The following is a 6,752-nucleotide window of genomic DNA, read 5'->3' on the forward strand; positions in this document are numbered from 1 at the left end:
GCACTTGATCAATTTTTTAGCAGATTGGGGCATCGAGAAAAAAGTTTTTACCATCACACTAGACAATGCAAAATACAATGACATATTAGTAGATCGTTTGAAAGATCATTTGCGTTTGAATAACGCATTAGTGTGTGATGGAGATTTTACTCATGTGCGTTGTTTAGCGCACGTGTTAAATCTTATCATTCAAGCCGGATTGAAAGCAATTGAAGGGGCAATTGAAAAGGTTCGAGAGTCGGTGAAATATGTGAGAGCAAGTGCTGCTAGGAAGTATAAGTTTGCGGAATGCATACAAATACTTTCACTACAGTGTGGGAAGCATGTTCGTCAAGATATTGTAACGAGATGGAACTCTACATATCTTATGCTTGATTGTGCATTAGCTTATCGACGGGCTTATACTCGGTTAGCCTTAGTTGATTCAATTTTTAAAACTTCTCCGTCAGAAGAGGAATGAGCAAGGGTGGAAATAATCACACGACTTTTGAAACCTTTTTATGAAATCACTACTTTGTTTTCTAGAAGCTCCTATCCTACCTCGAACTTATATTTTCATCACGTGTGGAGAATTCAGTTGTATATTGAAGAGGAGATGTGCAATGCGGATCAAGTTATTAGTGACATGGCAAAAGACATGAAAGAAAAGTTTGATAAATATTGGAAAAATTATTCCATGATTTTGTCTTTTGCGGCTATTCTAGATCCTCGATACAAGGTTAAGCTTGTTGAATATTGTTTTTCAAAGCTTAACATGACATTTGAAGAGCATGAAATGAAATTGAACTGTATTGTGGATGGTATGCATAAGCTATATGATAAGGAGTATAATTTTCAATCGGAGACAATGCATGATTCTTTAATACCCGAGAGTTCAAATGTTGGTGGTAATACGCTCGATGAGATGGATGGGTTCGATACATTTCAAAGCCAATACAAAGTTGTTGATAATGAAAAGTCACAGTTGACATTGTATTTGTAGGAACCTAGCGTTGATAGAAAAGTAGAACTTGATGTTTTACAATATTGGAAGGATAATCAAGTAAGGTATCCAAAACTGGCTATAATGGCTCGCGATATATTGAGCATCCTGATTACTACTGTTGCTTTCGAATCATCTTTCAGTATCGGAGGTCGGGTGTTAAGTAAGTATCGAACTTCATTGTTATCATCAAATGTTGAAGCATTGCTATGCACACGTGATTGGTTATTTGATTTAAAAGGTATTAAAGTTCATCTCTTTGCAACTTAATTTGTATAATTATAAATTATTTAATAATTCAACTTTCATTTTTTTACGTGTTCAGATGAAAACGAGAACGAAATGGATGAAGATCTTGTTGAAGACATTGAAGCATTGATTCCAACTTTTGGCAACTTTTAGGTAATTAATTTAGACTATGTTAAAACAATTTATTATATATATTTACGATAAATTTGACCCGTTATAACACAGGGATTTTAAAGGAAGCATCAGTGAAGAAGCGCAATTCATCAAGACGTTTTGTATGTTATTGAATCAGATCTTTTGTAAATGCAAGGAACCGAACTAGGTCTTTTGTAATTTTCAGTTTACTTAACAGTTTGCAACTTTAGTTTTATGGTTCTGGTTAGATTTTTTGCAACTTTAGTTTTATGGTTCTGGTTAGATTTTTTGCAACTTTAGTAATTTGTAACCTGACTTCTATGATTATTTCTTTAGTTTTATGGTTCTGGTTTGATTATTATCACACTGGTAATTTTCTTACGACGTCGTATTGAAGGTCCTAGAAGGTAAGTTGGTTTGATTATTATCACACTGGTAAGATCAGATTGTTAAGTTCAACAATTTTTGTTCTTGATAAACAAGAGTGGTATAATATCAGAATTGAGGTAATTTTTTTATTAAATTGTATGGAGTAGATACAAATGTCTCATTTTTTTTTATGTATTGAAGGTCCTAGAAGGTAAGTTGGTTGCAGCCAAAGATTCAAACCAAGAGATAGAGTTAATGAAAGTTGGTAGAGATCTGGTAGATCTACATGGGGAGATAGTTCTCTTGTTAAATTACACTGCTCTTAATTACACTGGTACTAATCTCTATACTTTTTCAACAAATAGTCAGGCGTCTAACAGTTTTGGGGAACAGCCAAAGTTATATTTTTTTTAAAGCATTGGGAACAGCAGGCGCAAAAAAAAACTTCAGGAACCAAAAAAAATGACCCGATCCGACCCGAAACCCATTCTGACCCGGACCCGACCTGACCCGAAACCCGTTCTGACCCGGACCCGTTCTGACCCGGACCCGTTTCGACCCGAACCAAAACAACCCTTTTTTATAATTGACTCGTTTTGACCCTGACCCGTTTTGACCCATGACCCGACCCGACCCGTTTGCCAGGTCTAATGATGATGATGATGACGGCGACGACTTGAAGAAACGAAGGCTCATTAAATTTTTATCATCTTCTTCGTTTTATCTTATGTATACATTAAACTAAAGGTATTATTTCATTTATTGAAATTTTATTTTAGTTTTATTGAATATATTTTGTTATATTTTGGTAAAGGTTGAATTTACAAGTTTTTTTAGACATCTAATTCAATCATCAAGCAAAGGTATGAAATTTTAACTTTATGTGGTTATTTTGTTATGTGTATATATATGAATGTGTGATATGATTTTGTATGTATGATATGTGTACCTGCAGTAATTCCCAATACTTGTTAAAACAACAAAACACGCTCAAATAGCATCAGATCTACAAAATAACAATATTTAACAAGCTCCACTAGTTTTAAACCGACTAAAGCAATATTCCCAAATAAGAGTTGACATGGTTTAGCTGACATAATTCATATAAATTAATTAATAAATATTAAATGAGCCAAGCCCAAGCTCGAGCTTGAAAAATTATCTAGGAGTCGAGCTCGGCTCAGCTCGTATGCATCCCTAGATCACACACATCTTCACTAAACCAATTAACTGAGTTTTCACGACTAATTACAATTTTCACAAAAGAGACATTTCATCGAACACATTAAGTGCATTTCATGAGACTTAAATTATAGTATCAAAATAGCAGGCATGAGAGCCTACGACGATTTTGATATTTATATAGGAAGTGAGAAAAGCGCAAACCTTAGGGTTCGTTAGATTTCTGATGTCGGCCCCCACTGAGCCAAATCACGATTTAGGAGCAACACCGCCATCGCCTCTGAAATGAAAAATCGAAAAGTTAATTTAACCTAAATTACAACATTTCTGATTGAATCAGATCTATTTGTACATAAACTGAACAAAAAACATATACAAACTAATAAGACCGAGGGGAAACTTGGTAATGTTGGTTCCGGTGATGGCAAAATCGACGAGCCACAACCAGTTGCAGTTGAATTCTCTCATATGAGCATGGTTGTAAAACAAGGTTTCCAAGGCCGAGTACTCCCCGAGTAGTCGCTACAAGGCAGGCTACCGAGGCGACTTTCTTTGACTCCGCCTAATTACTCGGAGTCGGTCAAACGCGGTCAACCTCGGCCATAATTGGATCTAGTAGGTTAACTCGGGCCTAGTTTGACTTAAATAATAATATAACATAATTTCTATACCTATTATATTAAAGAATGAATATCATTTTCACGTATTTTGTTATAAATATTAGTAAATTTGTGTTATTTGACATATATTTAATCTCCAAAAAGTAATTTCTTTATAATTTAACATGTCCGAGTACTCCCCGAGTACTCTCCGCGTATACCGAGTACTCTCAACTCCCCGGTCGACCGACTAGGGAGCGCCTAGCGACTTTTACAACCATGCATATGAGTATATATGGGTCTTCGAACGTCAATCAGCAATCGCCTTCTCCCTCATCGCCATTACCCAAAGTGTACTTTTTATGCATAATCCCTCCAAGATCGTTTTATTCAAAAATTATACTATTGTTAAAATAACAAAATTTTAACAATATTCGCACAAATTTAAATATTCGAGCAAAAGTCACCTATTTCCTATGGAGGGCGGTCAACGGCGGGATTCCAACAGCCAAGGCCCTTTCGGCCAGAAACCTTGCAATTGGAGACGGGCTTTGTCAGCTGTAGCTCAGCTTGAGGAGGAGGATATGGGTATGTTTGTCATGAACCTTTTAGGAGCTTTTAAGAAAAAGTTCATACTCATGCGCCTGTTTGGAAATTGAAGCAGGGAGACTCTTTTTCTGAGTGGCAAGCTTGTCGGGAATGGTTTCAAGGTACCTTTCCTCCAGCAGAAATTAAGTTCCAGGAAGAACAAACACATGAGCGTACCTATCGAGCTTATCTTTAAGAGACTGCTAGCTCCACTTCAACAACTCATTGAATAGTGCGCGAGTGGCGCAACATGCATAAAGAATGGGATGCTATAGAGGCTGCGAAAAAGGAGATTGCTGAAGAGAAAGCGAAGGTTGTTGCGCTGAGGACCAAGCTTGAAGCTGATCAAGCTAAGTTTGAAGATGACCAAAAAACTGAAGAATGGTCAGCAATGGGATGGAAGAAGAAAGCTGAGGCTGAAGCTGCGCTTCTTTCAGAAGAATGCAAGTGATGGAGGGAGGTTTGCGAGAAGGATAATAATGAGAGGATGGTTCTTCGAAACAATGTGAACAATCTCAAGGCGGAGATTGAAAAATTAAAGAAAGAGAAAGCGGAGGCCGAGACTGCTCGTGATGAAGCCCGGTCTCATAGGGAGCAAAGTGAGCAGAGAGAGGTACAAACTTGCGCGAACCTTGCCCTTAGAAATAAAGAGATTGAAGAACTTACTTCTTTATTAACTGATCAGGAACAAACTAAGGCAGAATTTGAGTCTGCCAAAAAAGATTTGCAACTTGAGAGAGTTGAAAAAGCTGAAGCTGCGCGTCGTCTTGCCGAAACCGAGGAGAAACTTGAAAGTTCTGAGACTGCCCGGGTGACAACGGAAAGCTTAGTTGAACCTTTAAAGAATGATATGCTGTGGATGCAACACCATGGGATTATCAATGTAAGTATGTCAATCCCTTGTGATATTTTTTGGGTTATTTTGAATTTCATTTTATGACTGATGTGCTGAATGTGGGTTAATTAAAAACAACTAAAATTACCCTAATTCTAGACTCTCTAAGTTCTAAATTTATAAAACTAAGACTCTCTAAACCCTAAACCACACAACCGGCAAGTGTACCGATCGGTGTAGTATAGCCTAAGGAAGTCCGAGTATCGAACCCAAGAGACTCTACTGATTACGCTACGACTCTATCTAGACCTAGACTGACACGACTCAACTAATTGTTTAATTGGATGGGGGGGGGGTTCTAAAAATCCTAAGAATACAAAAAACGAAAAACTAGATTAGCTAAATAACTAACACGAACTCGAACGAAGGTTTTGACCAGTGGTGATGAAGACTACCTAGGCTAGACGCAAGCTAAACTCAGAATGGATTTCTATTTGATAATTTTGTGGTGTGGAACCGGGATCTTTAGATACTAAACCTATTAAGACACCACTAAGCCCCTCAAACACTCTTAAGGCGATTCTTATGGCACTACCTAGGCTGTTACGCTCACCGGTTTTCTAGATTTCTTTTCCGTCCTCTAGTTTCTTGAAAGTGCTTATGTAAGACGCTCCACTTTGCCGCGCGAACGTCTAAAGCAACTATGGGTTTAATCTTGGCTTAATAGACAATGGGTTGTTAATTCCTTATAACTACTCCGAGACCTATTAATATCCTCGAGCCTTTCCGCGACGAGTCTAGCAGCACACTTGATTTTATTAAATTACCGAATATTGTTTCTAAGGTTACTTACGCGTTTTCACCCTAAAGGATTAATGACCTATTACGTGATATAGACACTCACCTAAATCAAGAACCCTAATCCGACTCTATTATGTGATAAAGACCGTCACCAAGAATCGAATGAAGCAATAAACAATAATCAAACAATCACAAGCACGCATACGCACCAAGGTAAATTCCCATAGCGTTTACAATACAAGAAAAATCCACAACCACGACAAAAATCAAATAAAAATCCAAACTTTATTAAACTATTGTCATGCCTAGGTAGTTAAGAAAATCTAGCCAAGAAACATAGTCTTAAAAACAATCAAACAAAATCTCAAATAAGAATTCATTGAAGTAAAAACAAGAAACTAGAAAATAAAAGAAATCGTAAGGTAGAACCCGTAAATTTCTTGATCTCTAAGCTTCCCACTTGACCCCAACGATTCCCGAGCTTGATTTCTTGCAAGACAATCTTCAAAAACTGATGTTCTTCGTCCCTTCCTTCTTGATCGTCTGATTATGTGCGGCTCTTTTTTTCTCCGTGTTCCAGCCGTGATATTATTATTTATGTATGAAGTTCCTTTTCATCCAAGTAATGTTACTGGACTGAACATACATAGCGGCCCACTAGAATTTTTCTGATGATGATGTATACATAGAATAATATCTGCGACTCCAAGATCAATTCCCTTTTCACGACTAGGGGTGTCCAAACTGCTCGGCGCTCGAAGATCGTTCGATGATCGTTCGAAAAAGCTCGGAAATATGCTCGTTCGATTCATTGCTCGGTTAAAACCGAGCCGAGCAGCTCGGTTCGGTTTAAAAACGAACCGAGCACGAGCATAGGTACGCTCGCTCGTCGCTCGTTCGGTTTCGATCGAATTTATTATTATATATATATATATATATTATATTTATTAAATATATATTATATTTTTAAATATAATAAAGATGTAGGAGGTGCATATCCACATTCCAGCCC

At 37.2% G+C, this 6,752-nt stretch overlaps 1 long non-coding RNA gene across 1 annotated transcript; it reads left to right on the forward strand.

Annotated features, from left to right (window-relative positions):
• The first annotated feature begins 705 nt into the window (after positions 1 to 705).
• On the forward strand, positions 706 to 1,558 carry LOC110916294. Its single transcript, XR_002579633.2, has 3 exons — positions 706 to 1,223; positions 1,308 to 1,384; positions 1,457 to 1,558. It is a non-coding gene; the product is annotated as an uncharacterized LOC110916294 (long non-coding RNA).
• The last annotated feature ends 5,194 nt before the right edge of the window (positions 1,559 to 6,752 follow it).

The sequence above is a fragment of the Helianthus annuus genome, chromosome 16 (genome assembly GCF_002127325.2).
Source record: "Helianthus annuus cultivar XRQ/B chromosome 16, HanXRQr2.0-SUNRISE, whole genome shotgun sequence".
Lineage (NCBI taxonomy): Eukaryota > Viridiplantae > Streptophyta > Magnoliopsida > Asterales > Asteraceae > Helianthus > Helianthus annuus.